This window comes from Cryptomeria japonica, chromosome 5 (assembly GCF_030272615.1).
Source record: "Cryptomeria japonica chromosome 5, Sugi_1.0, whole genome shotgun sequence".
NCBI lineage: Eukaryota > Viridiplantae > Streptophyta > Pinopsida > Cupressales > Cupressaceae > Cryptomeria > Cryptomeria japonica.
Window position 1 is genome coordinate 757,753,841 of NC_081409.1, and position 21,237 is coordinate 757,775,077.

Genomic DNA, 21,237 nt, shown 5'->3' on the forward strand with positions numbered 1-21,237 from the left:
ATTTATCTTATTAAAATTTTAATTTATTGTAGAATAGTTATATTTTGAATTTTTCTTTTAATTTATATAATACATTTAGTTTATCTCTCTGTCATTCTCTATCTCTCTATTTACCCACTCCTCCTTCCCCTCTGTCTCTCTCTCCATCTCCACATTTTTCTCTCTACATCCCTATATTTCTCTCCCCTAGCTCTATCTCCTTACCTTTCTCTAACATATATCTTTGCTCTCTCTCTCTCTCTCTCACACACACACACACACACACACACACACACACACATCTATCTTTCCCACTATGCCTATCTTTATCACTCTCTCTTTCCATCCTTATCTCTCTCTATCTATATCTCTCCCTTTCTCTCCTCTCTGTGTTACTCCCTCTTTCTATATCTCTTTATTTCCCTTTCATCTATCTATCTATCACTCTTAATCTCGTTCACACACTCCTTGTTACTCCTCCCCATCTGCATCTCAATATCTCTCACACATTCACACACTCCTTGTTTCTCCCTCTCCCTCTCTATCGTTATCTCTATCTCTCCTCCCTCTCTCTTCTTCTCTCTATTACCTCCTTTATCTCTCTCTTGCTCCCTCTAGCCCTATCTTCCCATCTCTTTCTCTCCCTCTCTATCTATATCTCATAATCTCTATCTTTCTTTTTAACTCGTGTTTTTGATTCCTATAACTAGATGCATAGTTCATTTTAAGCTATCACTCATCTCTATCTTTCTTTTTTAACTCATGTTTGGATCCCTATAACTAGATGCATAGTTCATTTTAAGATATCACTTCTTAATTGCACAAAAAACATCAATTTTTAAATGATCTACATCAAAATTTTCCCTAATTAACCTTCCACACCTTTTCAACTTACTAGTTTTAAATACAATAAACAATTTTAATTGCACAAATATACAAATATTTCCTATCGTATCAAAAAGGAAAAAAAAAGGCATAAGAAAGCAAAAAAAAAAAAAAGAAGAAGAAAGAAAAGAAAGAAAAAGAAGAAGAAAAAAGAAAGCAAAAAAAGCAGAACTTCATATAGGCCTAGGATAATTCTCCAAAACGGACAAAACTGCAATAGAATTTTTAAAAACATCTCGTCCAGATCCAACGGAACGGCTAGTTTTAAGAGCTTATCTTTTTAAGATCTTCCACCACTTTTGTTTCGAGAGATTCAAATGTTCCCCTCGTCCTTGGCGGCAATAGGATAATTCTGTTTGACGGACTGGGATGAAGGTACTCCTCTTTCTCACATTTAGTACAAGCCGCTCCTCTTTTCAAGTATTCGGATAGTGCCCAAATTCAGATCATTACCTCAATTGGCGAGAAATCCCAAAAGCAAGAGAAACAACAAGACAAGGATGGGGAAGAAAATGATTGCAGAAATGGGAAACGTGAGAAGGTGGACAATGCAAAGAGGAAACGATTACAGAAACCTCAACAGAAGGATTTCCAAGTGCAGAACAAGCTCAAAAAAGGCAGCAAAAGGCGCCCCTGTTTGTGAGAAAGCCCAACAACATTTGAAACAAGTAGAAGGGTACGAAGAAGAAGAAGATGGTGATGGTGTGATTTGCAGCGTATGTGGTGGTCATGATAGTGTTTTTGTGATGGTTCGCGCTAGCTGCTATGGAGATCCATTGTTTAAAGCTATTCCAGATGGGGACTGATTCTGTGCATGGTGTATGCACTCTACAGCAGGTAAGTGATTTCCTTCCATGTTTACATACTGTAATTATTTGTAGGCGAGCGTTTTTCTGTTTTCTTCCATGTGTTGAAAAATTCTTTTGTCGTTTGTAAACTAGATTTGCTTTTTCAAACCCAGTGACCTATTTGGCCGCCCATGAACATTAATATATGGTTTATCTCATTCTGCAGCCACATTGTCTTGCTGCCTTTGCCCTTCTTCAAAGGGGGCCATGAAATGCCACCTTCGTGTGCCCTCTTGGTCCCGGAGGCGTTCTTCAAGTGCCCTGAAGGAGGCGGGAAATGATTTGTACTTTCTGTAACATGGCCACAGGTGCTTGCATCGAAAGCTCTGAGCATATATGCTCATTGTTGCCAATATCAAAGCTCAACCTCTACATTGCCTCTCTAAACAACAATGTTTTCCTGTTTTCTCATGGTAGAAATATGGACCATGCCATTCAAGTACAATTTTGCCCTCCATTTACAGGATTTCTTGTTTGACGACTTGGGGTTTTGATTATTGAGTGAGTCTTATTCATGTTTTCTCTATCTTTTTCTTTTGTTTCTTTATAAGCTATCACCCTGTTTTCTCCGGAATGATTGGTTATGTTTGGAGTCCCTCTGTTTTGTTGACTTGTGTTGGGTATCTGATATGACATTGAGCATGCCATTTTTATTAGACTTTCTGTTGTTTGTCTGTGAAACGGTATGAATTTATTTCCCTCTTTCTATTAGGAAAATTTAAGAAGTGTTTTCTGGGTATACAGGGTTTGTTAGCTAGCGTGTCTTTTAAAGCTCACACTCTGTTTTTTGCGTTGCAGGCTCTGCTGTGATTGGTTATGTTTGGAATTCCTCTGTCGTGTGTTGGGTCTTTGATGAAATTCTGTTTTACTGAATAATTCTATTTGACGGACAGGGATTAAGTTAGTTTTTCGTTTCCTCACATTATTGTATTGCGAGGAAGGCTGCTCCTGTTTCCTTGTTGCCATTGAGGTACAATTTTACCCTCCATTTACAGGATTTCGTTATTTCTTTGTTTAACGACTCGGGGTTTTGATTATCGAGTGAGTCTCGTTCATATTTTCTCTATCCTTTTCATTTGTTTCTTTTTAACCTATCACCCTGTTTTTTGCGTTGCAAGCTCTGCTGTGATTGGTTATGTTTGGAGTCCCTCTGTTTTGTTGATTTGTGTTGGGTGTCTAATATGACATTGGGCATGGCTTGTTTATTAGACTTTCTTGTTGTTTGTCTGTGAAACGGTATGAATTTATTTCCCTCTTCCTGTTATGGAGATTTAAGATGTGTTTTCTGGGTATATAGGGTTGGAGCTTGTTTGTTAGCTATCGTGTCTTTCAAAGCCATCACCCTGTTTTATGGGTTGCAGGCTCTGCGATTGGTTATGTTTGGAATTCCTCTGTTTTGTTGACTTGGGTGTTTGATATGATAGTGTACATGTCTTTTTTCTAGTCCTTATTGTTCGTTTGTGAAACAGTATGAATTTATTGCCTTCTGTTATGGAGATTATTGAGTGTTTTCTGGGTATATATGGTTGAAGCTTCTTTGTTACTTATCTGTCTAGATTAAAGATAGGTCTGGTCATGTGGGTTTTGCCAGGATTTAAGCTGTAGGTTTTGTGGTCAGGATTTAAATTGAGTTTATCCAGTTTGAATTGGGGTTTTATTTTCTTTATCTTTTATAATAATGAGTTTTCAGAATTTAATCTGTAGGTTTTATGGTTGGGATCTAAGTTGGTTTAATTCAATTTGAAGTGAGGTGTTGATTTCTTTATCTTTCATAAGAAGTTGGGTATATAATAATAAGTTGTTCACTGAAAGAAAAATCCCTGAACTATACCTTGATGAAGGCTATTGTATTTGCAATTGATGCTTGAGTATGTGATTGGGATAGGTTGATATGTCAGTTTTTCATGACTATGAATGAATACTTGCTCAATATCAGAGATTTAAGCTGTAGGTTTTGTGGTTGAGGAATTTAAGTTGGGTTTATCCAATTTGAAGTGGGGTGTTGATTTCTTTATCTTTCATGATAATAAGTTAGATATATAATAATAATTTGGTCCCAAAAAGAAAGACTCCTGAACCATACCTTGATGAAGGCCATTGTATTTGCAAATGATGCTTGAGCGTGTGATTGGTATAGGATGATGTGTCAGTTTTCATGATTATGAATGAGTGCTTTCTCAATATCATAGATTGACAAGCCATAGCATGATGTTTCAAGGCGGAACATGATTGGTGATAGACACTATTGGTGAGATATGGGCATCCTGGCAGAAAATTGGATTGGATTTTACAGATTGTAAAAGTATTCCCATCATTGATGTGATTCTCATAATGGGTTTTCCAATTTGACCACTATTACCACATCATAAAATATGGTCAAGAGAGGAGATTAGTACAATGGACGATAGTTGGAAAAGACTTAAAGCATCATGTTACAGATATTGTGGGTGCACTAGAATTTAATGAATTTATATTTTATCCTCTCATCTTTCCAATCATTAGTCAATTGATTGATAATGTTATCAAATTAGATGTCTTTGGCTAAGGTCATATCCCTAGTGAGGTTTCAAAGGCTCTATTCAGTCAAAAAAGATTCTGTGCGAGTTTTGAGCTTGCCATTTGGCATGTTCCCAGAGGTATGGTTTTTGACTACGTTGCCATTTTAACATATGAAATGAATCTTTGATACTTTGACATGCCTATAGACTATAGTATTTAAATAGTTATGCATGCCATTAATTGTTGCACCATTCTAGCTATTGTTGCATATGTTAAAATGGAGGTGAAGGCATCTCTTTTAGCTTCTTCAACATATTGGGCTTAGCATTGTAGAACTAGAGATATTTTAAGCTATGTTAATTGCATAATTCTATTGTCTTTGTATCAGGTCATCTTGAAGTCCAAGCCAAGATGTTCTATGTCAAATTCAAAGAAAGTAATTAAGATGAAATTTATACTCAAGTGTTTAACTGGGAGACAAATTGCAATTTTCAGCCATGATGTCAAATTTCATAGAATATGTTCATATTCTGACTAAACGCAGGCTAGAATGTCAAGTGCAAGAGAATCCAACAACAATCCTTGGGCATCTATTTATTATTAGTAAAAATTTATCAAATGTTGTACTTAAGCTCCTTAGGAAAATTTAACCTTGTTTATGGAAATCTTTTCTTTAATTATTTCTCATCAACAAAATGTAGCTTTGTCATTACCATAGTTGAACTACTCGCAACTCGACTCAACTCGCCAAGCCCCTGGGAAAAAAACTCGCGAAAACTCGGGAAAAACTTGGAAAAACTCGGCGAAAAACTTGGCAACTTAAAAACACGCTTAAACTTAGTAAAAAGTGCATTTTTTTTTGCAAAATTTAATGAGAAGATGCATCCAATGAGTCAATAAATGATAACACAAAAGAAACAAGCTGATTCTAGATATATTTAAATGCAAAGTGTCTACAAAATCGCATCCTCATGAGGAATGCTGATGGCTGGAAGCCTAGAAGCAAAATAGTAAGTTACTAAATAGTTTTTGTAAAAACAAAAGTAAATACATCATTACAAATTACAATTACAACTTCCTCTTCCCAGCTCTAGCAAAAACATGGGGAGAGGTAGAACTAGAGGGTCTAGACTGTCTCGTCGTATAAGTCTGCTATGGGACTGGGCGTGATTGTGCCTCCTTGCTCGGTTGGTTGATTGAGACTCATCCTCCATCCTGGATGAAGCTATGTCTCCACCTGCCTCTGGCACTGGCAATGAATCCTCATCCTCATCCTCATCCTCCTCAATGTCATCCAACCTGAAACCAAATCCACCCCCCTCCTCCATAGCCTGCCTCTCCAAATCAGTGATGTCACTGTCGGAAAACAATGGAGGCTGCTCCTATGATGTCCAACCACTGTAAGGAACTATATCATCCAAGTCAATTGGACCACCTTGTAGTTCCTCTACCTTCTTTACGTGCAATCGAAGATTATATTGCACGTAGACAAGGTCATTGAGCCGTTTTTGCGCTAACTTGCTCCTCTTCTTCGTGTGGATTGCTTCAAACAAGCTCCAATTGCGCTCACAATTGGATGAACTGCAAGGTTGACATAAGACTCTGAGGGCAAATTTCTTGAGATGTGGGGTGTTTCCACCCCAATTTTGCCACCAAGCATCTGCAAAATAAATAAAATGGAAAAGTTAGAAAGCAAAGAGAAAAGAGAAAACATAATTTATCAATCATTTTAGTCTTTAGATCCCAAAATCCAAATGGCAAATGTTATACCTGGGGTTTGAGTGGTTCTTCCTCTCCTAGCCAGCTCTGAAGAGAATAGCTTACCCCTTCCTCCCTCATAATTTTGGAGCTCACTCACAATGAGGTCTCTCTCCTCAACATCAGGTACCATCCTCTCAATGCATGTATTGAGGCCCTCCATGACTTCTCCATTCGAATCTGAGTAAGAACCCCCAAACCTAAAACGAGGGTTGAGGAAGTACCCTGCTGCATGAATGGGTTGGTGGAGCTGATTGTTCCACCTCCTATCAACAATTTCCCAAATGGGATCAAATTTGAGCCTATCCCCCTTGTAGTAATTTTTGATAGACTCCTTGGCCCTCATAAAGATATCCCATTGGGGTTTTATCCCCATCCACCAAGCGAAGAACTCGAACCAAGGGCTCTGACACCTACAATTGAAAAATACAAATTACAAAAAGATTAAAATTTAAATAATGAAGTTACAAATTAGTAATGAGAAACTTGAATCAAGAATAAGTAAAATTTAAAAATTAAAGTTTTAAAGTAACAACCTTCACAATCTCTGCAGCCCTTTGTGCAAATTGGCCGTCGAGGACTATGCATGCGACAATCTCTCCTTCAGGCTTCTTTAAATATGGTGAGTTAAGCCATTCTCCACTCACAAACATTTGTTTCAAAGAAGTCAATGCAGCAAGAAGGCTTTGCAACGTCAAGAAAATTGTTGCAAACCTTGTGACACCAACTCTCACCAAATCTTTCCCTTGGGTGTGTTGTCTCATCAAATGTAGGACCCAGGGGTGATTGTAAATATATTTGGTGATCCTCCTTGCATCTTCCACAACTGGAGTCACCCACTTAAGTTTTCCTATGTCCTCCAAGAGAAGGTCAAGGACATGTGCTGCACAAGGTGTCCAAAAAAGAGTGGGGTGCCTCTCTTGGAGGATTCTTCTTGCAAAAGAAGAATTTATTCTTAAGAAATATGCAACCAAGTAAAACAAAGCCACAACAAATGAAAATATTGCTAATGCCTAAAGGTGATAATTTAAAAGGATTCTACCTGCTGACACATATGCTGCTGCATTATCTGTGATGATTTGCACCACATTCTCTACCCCCACCTCCATGACAACATGCTCCAACATTCCAGCTAATGTTTCTGCATTTTTCACCTTGTTGGAGGCATCAACAGATTTCATGAATACTACATTCTCCTTGCAAGCAACCAAAAAATTGATGATGGTGCGGTTCTTGCCATCTGTCCACCCATCAGAAAGAATGGTGCAGCCATAATTTGCCCATTCAATTTTTTGATCCTCCATCACTTCTCTTGCCCTACCAACTGCCATTGTGAGCAACCTGTAAGTGCAAAGTGAAATTAGCTCTTACTACACAATTTTGATTTAATAAACAAGAAATCTAAAAAATAATTAAAAATGAAATCAAGTGGACTATGTAGTAATTTACTAACCTCCCACTCAAATCCTTGCGAGAAGGGGCCTTGTACCCCATTCCTGAAACTGTCATAGCAGTCACCAAATTCAGCCAATAAGCATTCTCCGCCACATTGAATGCAATGTTGTTGAAGTACCAAAAATCAGCTACTGCAATGTCAGTTTTCTCATGTACCTCCTTATTCCATCCAGTGGCCTCTAATGATGGTTATGCTCCAGGTGTGTTCCTGGGCACAAAATAATCACCTATGGACCCTGCTCGTGGTGATGGAAGTGGAACAGCGCCGAGTACTCTACTAGAGGAAGCAGAAGCAATGGGCAAGGTGATGGTGGGTTTGCGGATACGTGGGCCACGCCGAGAGCCCACTATGCCCTCAAGTGCTTCTTGTTCCTCTTCAAGGTCAATAGATAAACCTTGAGATTCAGCTATGGCTGATCTCATGGCTAGCTTTGCCCTCTCCTTTTGCAATTTCTTCTCTTCCCCATCTGCAAGTAGGGCATTCATTTGTCTTTTTATTTCTTCATTGGTTCCAGGGCATGCTCTAGCATCATGCCTATCTATTCTTGCAAGGTGGTATTTGAGACGATTGATGCCCCCATGAAGTATTTTCTCACATTTTATGCATATAACTGACTCTGGATCGGGTCCCTCATAGGCATACCTCCATGCCCCATCTCTAGCACCTCTAGGACGGGTGCCTATATATCCAGATGGGCATGGATCTAGTGGCCATTGCTCCCTTGCCATGATTAATGCTTACTTAACCTACACATACAAAGTGAAAAAAAAAATTAACATTTTAGTTAAACAATTTAGCAAACTATCTACATTAGTTTAAATCAAGGTTGCATGGGTACGGGGGTACTTGGAGACTGGTACCGGTACTGGTACGGCTATTTTCTCAAAATAGGAGACGGGGGTACTTGGAGATGCCAAATTTTTTTTAAATATAATTTAATAATTTATAGAAAATCTGAAAATATAATGACATTGAACTTTCAAAACAAGAATTAACATTCACTTTGAAGTTTAAGTATGCAAATGTGAAATGAGTCAAATCAAAATGTCATACAAATGTCTGAAAATGGGGCTCATGTCGGTGGTTTTTGCTTCTGCCCATGCATCGCGTCAAACTTTTTGACTTTTGCACATGTTATTTGGGGTGGAGATGGGAGGGTTCGTTGACGTGGAGTCTCCTATGTGTAGAGACGTCTTTTGATGGGTCTCTGGTACCGGTACGCGTTCTAGGGGGTTGGGTACGGGTACCCATGCAACACAGGTTTAATTAAATTTAGACATCATTCAAATTTTTTTTCAAAAAAAGTAGGGTTTGATTTTTTTTTTGAAAACTAGATTCTTCAAAAAAATTGTGAAAATTCAACAAAACTTGTCAAATCTAGTGTTAAATCCTGTGCAAATAACTTAGAAATGATTTAGATTACCTAGGAATCATTTCTAATCCATCTAAATGCAACAAAAAATAAACAAATTGTTTTAAAAAAGCATAGAAAAAAAATGCAAAAACTTACCTGGGAATCTGATTTTCCCTTCAAATCCCCTTCAAATTTCCTTCAAATCCACTTGGAATCACTCAAAAATCACTCCAAATCACCTTGCAACTCACTACAAGTCCACTTCCCCCTTCTCAGCCTAAAACACAATCAAAAAACAAAAAATGCATTACTGTTTTGCCGCTTTCGACTAAGAGACCCAGGCGGCCGAGTTTTTAACTCAGACTTGCCGAGTTTTTGACAAAAACTCGCCAAAAACTCGGCAAGTTTTCTGGCGAGTAGAAGTGGTAAGTACTCGCCAGGGTCAAAAACTCGGCGAGTTTTTGAAACTCGGCGAGTTTTCGCCGAGTAGTCCATCTATGGTCATTACCATTGAAAGTATTAACAAGAAGATGAATTTTGATGCACTCATTGTAGCTTTAAATTTGGTCACATCTATACATTTTTTGGCATGCAGTGGTAGCTGCTCCAACTTCATCTTAGTTTGGAATGAGACAAGGAAAAGTAATAATACTCTCCTTTGTAGTAGGGAGAGATCCAGTATGTAAAAGATGTGTTTGGCTTCATCAAATATAATCATATGAATGATATAATAATTTTAACTCTGGTGGTTGCTAGTAGGGGGCAGTATTCTATCCTGTGAGGCTGATCGTTAGACATTGGCAATTTCAGATGCAGCTCTTGTAGTAGATGTATCTTTAAAATATGGCCCTTCTTGTTACTTGCTTTTTCAGGTGGATGCTTTATATGTAGTACAACCTATATAATTTTTTTTCTTTGTTGTTGCTTCTCAAAATGATTTCTAGTGGCAAAATAATTAATTCATACATTTTATGTTTGGTATTTGAATCCCGATCCATTTCATTTGTCTAGGTTTCTTGCCAAGTACATTTTCAATGTATGCAATTACCTTTGCATTTGCTACACTTCTCTTTGATAGGCCTGTCATGTCTGTTTCAGTGGTGGCTATTGGTGTTCTTCTTTGTTGGCCATTCGCTTTTTTTGCAGCAGGTCCTATGGATATCTATGCTTTAACCATTGGAAATTTTAAAAGAGTACTTCAATTTGTGTGATGGTAAGCATTGCTTTTGATTTCTGAGGAGAATATCTGTAATTTAATTTTGAATTTTTGTTCATAGATTTATGCATATTTGATTCACCTACAAAATCTCTTCACCATTTGTTGAATTTTTTTATTATATCTAGTAAACGCTGATATGTTTATTTAATTTTCAACCATTTAATTACAGGTGCTTTATGTAAGCAACTGAAAACTCTTAGTTTACTTTTCTTTTTCTAATTTTTAGTTTGTGTATGGATTGCTTTGTGGGAGTTTGTAGTTGACATAGATCAATTTGTGAACAGTTAGAGAACTTATTTTCACCTCTCATCTGAAGATCAGTAAGAGTGTGTAGGGGTTTGTAATTTAAGCAGAACTAATTGTGAAAAATTTTCACCTCTCATCTTAAGATCATTAAGAGTGTGTAGGGGTTTGTAATTTAAGCAGAACTAATTGTGAAAAACTTTAAATTTTATTTTCAGCTCTGGTTTGGTGTAGATCTCTAGGAATGTATTGGATTTGGATTGTGATTGTATGTTGTTTAAATAGGTCATATGTGAATTGTTATTCAAATATTTTTTGTTTGTGTAAGGTTATGATAATTTGCATAACAAATGTGAAAATTTGTTTAGTTGGTTTTGATCTTCTAGTCAAGCCTTTAAAGAACATGCCATATTAGATTTTAATAGTTTGTAGTGTGAGAAGAGTACATTGTGAACAATTTTAGAGCTTGGATCTTGAGAAATTCTCTTCCAAACTGCTAGTTCTAATAGATTGAATCATTGTTGTTCTTAAGGGCATGATCTGAGTTTTCTTGATTTTATAAATGCCAAGAATGCATGGTCAAGGAATTTTATTGTTTGTTTTGTTGTCTATGTTGTCAGAAAGATTTACAAAAATCTCTTTGCAATTAGCACTTGCAGTTATTTTGCTAATAGGTAACATTGCCTGATAATCCTTTTGTTTAGTCATGCATGTGAAAGGTGGATAATACCTTCCTTGTTGGGAGCATAAAAATAACACATACAGGTTGAGCTCTCTAAGTTAGAGATGACAAACCATAAGGTCTATGAGTCCCCTGCACCTTGGAAGTCATAGTGATCCTGAAGCATTTAAAGTTTAAATATTTTGTGTAAATAATTAATGGGTACTATTTTGGACTTGTTATAATTGTTCCACATGTGACATGTTGAATCAATTAAACATATTGCTACTCTATATACTTTTGGACTTTATCACAATTCATGATGTGAATCATAATTATAGAACTTTTAGGAGGGTTTATATTGTTGATTTTATGGTAGTGCTCGTTAACCACAGGCAAACATCAGATCTGTTGCCTTCCCAACCATAGACGATAAGCTCTTATCGTCACCTTCGAGCACACTACATGTCCTTCATGTTATTGAATTCATGTCTATTGATGCAATCATGACCTTGCATATATATGAATCAATACCTCCTAATAGACCTCAAGTCGGCCTTATACTTTTGGCGCCAAGGATAGGGTCAGACCTATATATTACAAGTTACATATGTAATGTCCCCTTTTTAGCGCAACATGATATGGGGTGTCGTTAGCCTATTCTGACACGGTCCCGAAGGCTAACAAGGACATTGGTGGGATCCTGAGGTGTTTTGGCCTAGGTGTTTTCAGTTTCAGGCCAATCGGTGCTGCTCTGACAGGGTTTCTAGACACTTACTATTTATAGTAAGTTAGTCTCCAAGCAGTGACTTGAAATTTCTAGTGTTTCCCTGGTTGGCATAATTATCAGTAAAAAATATTTGAAGGCGACAATGATTTAAAGGGATTATCAACAATGTTTTAATATTTAACGATAAAGTGTAAAGTTAAATTAAATATTTAACTTTATCGTTATATTATAAGGTTGGGAATATAAACTAATGTTTAAAATATTAAAAGTTCCCTTTAATGTGTACATTGTGGGAAATAATATTTTATTCTAAAATGTATTATCCCACATTTAGGAAATGAAGTGTTTGCATCCAGGAAGAAGATATAAATTGAGGTTGAGAGCTCTCTTTTTGGGTATGCTTGGAGAAGATTTAATATCTTGTTGTTGGATTTCTTGAGAAATTTGATTCGTTGGGCTTGGAGGACGAAATCCCTCTTGGTCAACATTCTTCTCGCTGTTGTGAGATACAGTCAGGAGAATTTATGGTGTTTTCATTTAGGAAACACACTGGGTTCATTAGATTTTCACAAGGCAGATTTAAGAAGATTTTGGAGCAGTTTGAAGGTGATAGTGAAGATATATGAGTTGCTGTGAGCAGTGCATGAACAGTGCCGTGAACATTACGTGAACAGTGCCGTGAATAGTGCAGCTACAGTGTGTGAACAGTGTTTTCAGCAGGTTCTATACTTGTGGAGTTCAGGTTTGAATTTGTTTATTATCATATGGTCTGTAATATTCTTCAGATCTGATTTGTATGCTTGGGGTTGGAATTAAATAAATACCATCAGCATTAATCTTCTTGTTTTTGGTATTTGATATGTCTGGTTGTTTTTTATATTGAATAAACTTTGAAAACTTTACAATAAATATCAATTTATCCAATCTATCCTATTGCAAATCAAGAACCAAAAAAATCCAGTAGTCAGCTTGCAAGACAACTGTTTGACAAAATTACACTAAGTAAAAATGACATAAATTTAGTGCCGAATAGGGGGTGCCCATTACAACATATGAGTCTCCCTTAGTTGCAAGTTACATTTAACTTAATCACAAGTTACACACAAGTGGTTCACCCAAATAGGGCCTGCCCCAAATTAGACTCATATAGCTGAGATATCCAAATGCCAAGGCCGACAGGCCACTTGACATTTTGTGCACTAGGTCGGCCCTAGAAGGGCTCTAACCTAGCTACACAACAACATATATAACCATACCCTATCCGTATCTCTTGTATTGTTAATAATATGCTGACACTGTTAGCATACTCTTGTACATTCTGAGATTGTGTCCACTTAATGAATCTCTATGATACCTAATAAAATCTGATAGAATGAGTCATTCTTGATTAGCAAACATGAATTTCTTGAGAGGTTATTGCTTCATGGAAATTTACTTTAGAAAAGGTAGATTTAAGGTCCAAATTGAGATCTATGTGATGATGAACATGTTATAAAGCATTGGGGTTTTCGTGGAACAATAATATCTATTGACAATAGGTAACATCTCCACTCAACTTGTTGAATGAGGAATACAAGAACAAACCAAGACAGAGTGGAAAACTTAATGAAACTAGTAACATCCCTACCCAACTCTGCATATGCAATATACAACAATGAACCGAGATAGAATTTGTGGGAGAAAACACATTCCAAAACTATACTCTGGACACATGGGGAAGCTGGTTGTATTGACATAGGTGAGTTTATTCGCCATTGATACTAAATAGTTACTTTTTCTAGCCGTCTTGTTTTGGTAGAATTGGGACATGATTCTGAGTCCCATTGAACTACTTGTTTTTTCAGGATATTAATATAACATTCAGTGTTTTTCCAATGTTAATTATTTCTTTAGATATTAGAAGCTTGTATACAAATAGTGCTTATGTTGTTTGAGGATTTTCTACAAATTAATATCTGCCTATTTATAGGTGAGGAAATATGTTGAGTATACAACTATTGATGGACCACGACCTCACCTGCACTTGTATTTATTTCTGCAGGGCAATCCAAGTCAGTCAAGAATGTGGTGCCAACGAAGAAAGGATTTAAGACTATCATGATTACTGAGAAGTTCAATTGCAGGGCAAGAGACATGAGGTGCTTATGGATAAGAATAGATGGAGGGCTTGCAATAGAGTAATGCAAATACGTGTAGAGAAGTTGATGGTGGGTTTTTGGTCCTTAATGGGGCTATTATGTGTGTCAATTAGGAGTTCCTGCAAGACAGGCATATTGTTCAGAAATTGAGATTTCAAAGCAGGTTTGATTGACTTTATTTTACGGTAATTTCTTTTTTAGTCCTAGCAATTTTATTTCAGTAGTTATGTAAAATTTAATACTTTTCGTATGTAGTCAAGCTAAGGTGTAGGAAAACTTTTATACAATTTTTTATGTTGCAAATGGATTTAATTTCTTATGGCTGCAAACAATAATCATGTTGGGAATTCATGAGCAATTGGAAGGCTTGTTTAAAATAGGTTATTTGTTGTTGTATAATCTAAGTTTTGAGATTTCTGAGCAATTTAAAAACTGGTCCTCTTTTGGAGGGCTATGATGATTTTCTTTAGGAACAATTGACAAGAAAATGACTTCCAGAAAAATAAAGTTTGTATTCCTCAGTTGTTTGATTTTGGACTATGCATTCAAAATCACGAGAAATGATTTATTTGGCCTAAAGTATATCTCAATTTTGCAGAATTAGCCCTAAAAGAATTGTCATGTCTTATACTAGGTAGTGTATACTCTCCAATGAGCATTACTTAAGCCAACAAAACACAAGCAACAGAATCAAGAGGAAAGGAAAGAGAAACAGAGCTAAGAAAATATAATATAGGCCAAAACTGAAAAAAAGGAGCAAACATGATCTAGATAACATTTAGTAATACCAAATAAATCCAACTGATTAGAAAACATTCATAATCAATTAAAAATACCTCTATAGGACTTTGCACATAACTCAATGACCCAAATTTTACAAAACCATAACATAATGCTTGTTGCTCTATGTAATGGCCCTTTTTGTAAATGCCCTAGTTTTTGCCCTTAATCACAATTCCAAGAAACTTTTCTACTAGGGTTAGGAACATAAACTTAATCATAAGATATCGCTAGTTTATTGGGGAAATTCAATCATAGGGAAGCTAGGATAAGGTGACTTGATAGGGTGCCCTAGAGATCCTCTACCCTAGGCCCAAGAGCGGATATACCATACCTCTTGGCCTCATGTGGCCCATACCATCCATATGAGGTGGTGTACCTAGTGAGGTGTCCTATAACCGTTACCCTCAATATTGCCACTTCTATCCTACTTACCACAATTGAACATTCTTGGTGCATTCATCTACCATGATAGAGAGCATGAGGAGCATTCACAATAGGGTGCCCTAGAAGTCCATCCTTTCTAAGCTCAAAGGAGTTACCTTTGTAGCCCTTTGGCCCCATGGGACTCCCCGGTCTTATACCATGAGGTGGCATACCTAGAAGATGACCCCATCAGCGTTCCCCTACTTGTAATTCTCCAATTTCTCTACCATGGCTGGTTACATTCGGAACACATGAAGAGTTCCAGTATTATGCACACATTCTACATAAACAACAGCAAGATATTAATTAATGCTTGCTGTGATATATATACAGTCATAGACATACATTCTATTATAAGCACTCAAAAACTGTCAGATATATATTATAGACAGTCATGTATATCATAAACAGTTATAACCAACAACATATTATTAATCATCAATGAGCAGATAACATCCATCATGTTGTGCATAAAGAACTCGTACCCCAAACTCATAAGTATGTTCGAACTACTGTATATTTAGTTACTAACGTTCAATCTGATTCCATTCGAGGGTTACATATACTTCCCTTTCTGAATCTGGTGTTTATAATCAGAATTCTGCATTTTAGGATGGCATCCCATATCCTCCTTTCTGCCCTTTTTGTCTATTCTAAAATGGAATCCCCTTTCAGTCGCCTTCTCAAATGAATCGTTCTCCCCATTATAACTTCCAATCGGAGGGACAGTCATACCCCTTAATCATGTCTTCCCTTTGCAAGGGTCACAACCTTTCACAATAACCACCCCTTCAAAATGTCACAATCTTTCATCATATCTGTCCTTAAAAGTCACTTCCTTATTTTCTGCCCATTCCTTTCTTCTTCCATTAATCCTTCCTTAATCCCTATGCTCCTTTCTTTCTTCCTTTTCTCCATATCCCCCCCTCTATATTAATTGCTTACTCTTATTTATAGCTTCATATTTTATTGGGGAGACACATCTCTTCGGAAAGATATATCCTTTTAAAATGGTCATGTCTCCTCATTGTTGTCTTATTTAATTCAGATTAAAATTGTTGTTTCAAATGAAGTTCTTTTCTCCCTTTTATACCTCATCTTTGAGGAGGTCGCAACTTTTCATTTCATGCCTTTTGACCATTCATTAAACTTAACTACTTTTTAATTATTTTAATTTTATTCTTTTAAGTTTTAATTTTAATTTTATTTTTCTTCTTTTAATTCTATTATTGAATCCTATATCAAAATGGGGACATTGGTAAGACACACTTTCTAGCATTATAGGAAGAAAGATGGACATAAAAATACAAGATGTTTTAATCATAAAAAGATATACAATCTGAATCCTTAGCTTGATATTTCTAACCCAAACAGCACCAGGTTTAGTACAACCAAATTTCTTAGACTATTCCTCAAGCTAGGTAGTCGTAGCATTCAAAGAAGTTTTTAATCTAGATTGAGCTTCAGCTAAAAGTTGTTGATAATGGTAAGATTAATGAAAAATTAGGGGAAAAATAAACCCAATATTTCCCATCCATCATAAGAAAATGATGACAAATTCAATAAAGTCTAAAAAGAGGCAATCTGCAAAAACCTTCTGATTCTATATAGTTGCTATTCTTAGAACTTAGAAGCATTAGAAGCAGGAGCAAAGGGTTCTGAGGTAGGTGGCACCTGTGTGGTCACAAGATCTTGTCATTCAACATTTGTAGGAACTCTTCTTACAACGATTGGTGCTTGAACATGTGACAGAAATACCATTGATTCAAGATTTTTTGAAGGCTATATAAATTTCCTCCCCTTGTGTTCATATAGTAAATTGGTAAGACTAATATTGAGTTTTGTTTATGCATCAAAATTGAGACCTTGATGATCTAATGTAATGTCCCCTATTGGGACTTAACCTAAACTGCCCTAAAATTCTTCAATAAGGGGCTGAATAATACTTGGAAATGGAAATTGTTATCTCAGTATCCTAATGTAGGGCCTACAACCAGGTTAGTATCAGAAGATCAATAAACATATAAACCGATATGGAACAAATAGAATTCAGATATACACTATTGTAACATCCAGGATGTACATATGGAATTCTCTTTGAAGTTCTATCCAACCAGCTCATTATCATTAGGGAGCACCAGTTGGGAGACAATACAAGGCGCCTCAAGCTGTTCCACCCAGCCGAGGAGCACAGAATGACAACCTCCATTCTTGCCTCCCAGCTCCACTTGGGCTCCACTTGGAGTGTCTCTATCGGTGTGGCTTCCTAGTTGCTTGCAATCCTTTGTATGTACCATGTCTCCCCCCAAAATGAGATAGCCCAATGGATATGATCTCCTTAAGGGAACCCTAGTATCTATTCTATTATGCTTAGACCAAATTGTAACAAGAATTACAATGCATATAAAAACATATATAACAGTAGCAATGTGTTAAGGAGCCATGAGAGAAAACGGTGGATGGCCTTGGGTGGAAAAAAAATTTGAATCTTGGGTATCGATTGTTGGCAGAGGAGGATCCAAAATACAGTTAGGGCGACGACACAGATGTCTGAAGGAAGGATTTGTCAGAAATGGCCACAGGGCATATGTAGCTTGGGGGGGTCAATGGCCATATGGGGGTTTTCGAGAGACAAGGATAGGTGGGGATCAGGCCATCAACAACACTCTAAAACGACTTGTGATCATCAATGGAACGAGTTATCAAGTAAGCACTTTAGATTCTCCAGACCCAACTAGAATTTCTTTCCAAGAACTCACAGGTTGGACAAAACTAAACAACCTATTTTCGACATATGTGAAAATGATCGGAATGCATAGTAAAAAGAAGAGGGTTTTATTTCATGTCATCCTAAGAAGCATTCACCCTTCTTAGAGTATTTTTACACTAAAAAACCCTCAGAACATTGTACATTACCAAAGAACATCCCACTCAAGAAGAATGAGTCTTCACTTAATGGAGATGGTCTGTTGCCAGGAGATGCAGGGAGATTCCTTACTTACCCCAATAACATTCCATTGGGAATTCCCTGGAAATCAAACAAAACCCGTTTTGGATGTAAAGATACAGAGGCTCAACCTCTTCTGCAAACATCGATCGAGGAGATAACAAAGGGCCCTTCAGAATTAGTTTGCTAGAGGATGGACTATTACCACATATCTCCATCCTTTGGGATAGAGCCCTTATAGGTAAGTTCCCTAATAAATCTTTTGATGCAGTGATCTTGAAAGATTGGGGCTCTTTGCTTCTGGTTAGGACTTAATGATGTTTTTTATATAGATAAAGGGAAGGGACTTTTTATTGCTATTTTTTCTTGTAAAGATTCAAGCGATAAAGCTCACAAAAAGAAAGATTGGTTCTATGAAGGAGAAGGTTTGTCAACAGTGTTGTGGACTCCAAATTTTAAGACTGTCATACCGACAATTAACTTTGCTCCTTTTTGGGTTTCATTACCCTCTGTACCCTTAGAATATAGAGACCTTGATCTAATAGAAATTTTTGCCAACCAGATGGGCATTTTTATTAGGCATGATCTAATACCTTTTGAGCAAACAGATCTCACAGTAAGGGTATGTCTTTTAATTGATTTAAGAAAACCCTTCCCAGATCAGCTGATCATCGATTCAAAATTTGGTGTCTAGTCGCAAGCTTTTGAAAAAGACTATCCATTTACGGTTTGAAAGCATGCTAACAACCTGGGTTATTTTACCCACCAATGCTTAAGAAGGGATCATGATGAAGTGTAGATATGCGAAGATTTTTCCTTAGATCCAACTTTTTGTAAGAGTCTTATTACTGACAATCCTCATCAAGAAATATATATGATGATAAATACAGGGTATACTTTTCTTCAATGGTTCTATTACTTTTGCTATGTAATTCAGAAATATCCTCGGCGTTGTTCAATTTCCAATCTCCAAGATTACAAAAATGAAAAAGCCTATGATTCCTCCTTTGAAAATCATGAAGGCTGTAGTACAATTTGCAATAATCAAAAGGGTATTCCAATAGTAGACTCAGATCAACATGGATTTATAAGGAATAAACCCGCAGTGGCAATTAGCAAACTGGTGGTATCCAATTGCCAAAAAGATCAGTATGTAATTCCTCAGGTTTAGCCCCCAAGAATTGAGGATTTTTTTGATGCAACAGTCTCATGTATGCTTTCAGAGGTCGGATTCCAATAATTTATTGGTATATAGCAGAACTGTTGATATAATGCATACTCTATTGTTTCATAACCATCCTATTAGCTTTCGTATATTCCTCACGAGCATAAAAAGTTTCCAGTTCATTTAGAAAGATTAATTAAGGAATTACTTTGCTCTGTTAGTTCCTAGATGTTTGATGAAATTGCAGAACAAATTTTACATGAAGAAGATGATGTGATAATAAACATGACAACAACCTCAACAGGTTTTCAATTAGAGAGACATAACGATAAGATGATGATTGACAAGATGTTGCCTTTCCTACCAAATGAAGAGGAAAGCTTAGATACAAAGGATGGGTTGATGTTTGAAAATCCTCCGACAGCTTTGGAAAGTTTAGATAAAATAGATGGAATGCTATTGGAAAGTTTAGATACAACTGATGGAAAGATGTTTCCACAATCTCACCCTTCGGTGCTAATGGATGATGACCACGACAGTATCCCAGATGAAGCTAATATGCAATCAGAATCATTATTTGATTTCTCACAGATTGTCGATTTCTCAATTTCCAGCTCAATCACAAACTCCAAAATCAAAAAGGTTAGGAGGAAAGAAATCTAAGAAAACTAAAACTAAGGAGGAAATAGAAGTAGGAATTCAGTCTACTCATGATGGAATGTTTTCTATCACCAAAAGACCGAGGAGGGTGTGTTGCTCTCCTCGCCCACAATGAGAATTATTACATGGAATGTCAGAGGCATTAATGCCTTTGACAAGAGAAATAGGGTTAAGCAGCAGCTTGACTCTTCAGGGGTGGATATCATTATGTCACAAGAAACAAAAACATCTCAAGACACCTTCCAGTCAATAGTCCATAAGTGGTCTAAATGGAAATTTACACATGTGCCAAGAATAGGAGCATCTGGAGGTGTAATAACCTTATGGAATCCAAAGACTCTAATTGCAAAGGTAGATGAAGGCAACAATTGGCAAGTGCTTGATATTCAAAGTTTTGACTTCTCCATCAAATTGATAAACGTTTATGGACTGACTACTACTCAAGAGAAAAAGAAGTTATGGGATGATTTAACATATAAATTCAACAATTTTCAGATTAGAATTTCATATTAGGAGGGGATTTTAATGTAATTGCCTCTCTCAAAGAAAAAAAAGGTGGAATATACCCTCCTCCAAAGACTGTTGAGGATTTTGTATCCTTTATTTCTGATAATGACTTGAAAGATGTAATTCCTAAGAAGGGGCAATTCACTTGGACAAACAGAAGAAAGAACTTTTCACAGATTGTAGAAAGGCTTAATAGGTTTCTCATTTCACATCATTGGCTACTACAAAATATGAATTTGGAGTCTGACTTTTTGCCTCTCACATGCCAAGATCATTATGCAATATCACTGAACTTTTTGATCAGTACAACCCCACCTTTGCATCGTCCCTCTTTCAAATTTGAGAGAATCTGGTTTAGACATCCACACTTTTTACCTCTCTTGTGGCAATGGTGGATAAGTGTACCCTCTCAAATTGGCACAAAGATGTTTCAACTTGACAGAAAAATGAAACATGTAAAGAACCAAATCAAAATGTGGAATGTGCATGTGTTTAAAAACATTTTTCGTTGAAAAAGAAATAGTAGCAAAACAATTAACAACTATTCAGGATCATATTATTCTCCATGGTTTGGATCCAAGTACATATGAAAAGCAAAACCAACTGCAAGCTACATGGGAAGAGCTTAGTAAAAGAGAGGAAATTTATTGTAGGCACAAGTCTAGGGAACTTTGGCTAAGAGAAGGAGATAAAAATACCAAGTATTTTCATGCTTCAGCCAAAGCCAAAAGAGCATCATCATCAATATTTGCCATCAATGATGCTATCACTGGTAATAGGATCACAAATGCTTCAAAAATTCAAGAAGGCATAAGATTCTTCAAAAATCTCTTAGCTCCTAGTTTTAACCCTAATCCAATCCTTAATCATGGTGAGAAAGAAGTATTGGATGTTATTCCGCAACTTATTTCTCAGCAAGATAATGAGGATCTAATCAAGCCATTCACTATGGAAGAAATTAAGAAAGTGGTTTTTTCACTAG

The 21,237-nt window shown here is 36.6% G+C and overlaps 1 long non-coding RNA gene across 1 annotated transcript; it reads left to right on the plus strand.

Moving 5' to 3' along the window:
* The first annotated feature begins 1,098 nt into the window (after positions 1–1,098).
* LOC131036479 (uncharacterized) lies at positions 1,099–13,953 on the plus strand. Its single transcript, XR_009104107.2, has 2 exons — positions 1,099–1,701; positions 13,674–13,953. It is a non-coding gene; the product is annotated as an uncharacterized LOC131036479 (long non-coding RNA).
* The last annotated feature ends 7,284 nt before the right edge of the window (positions 13,954–21,237 follow it).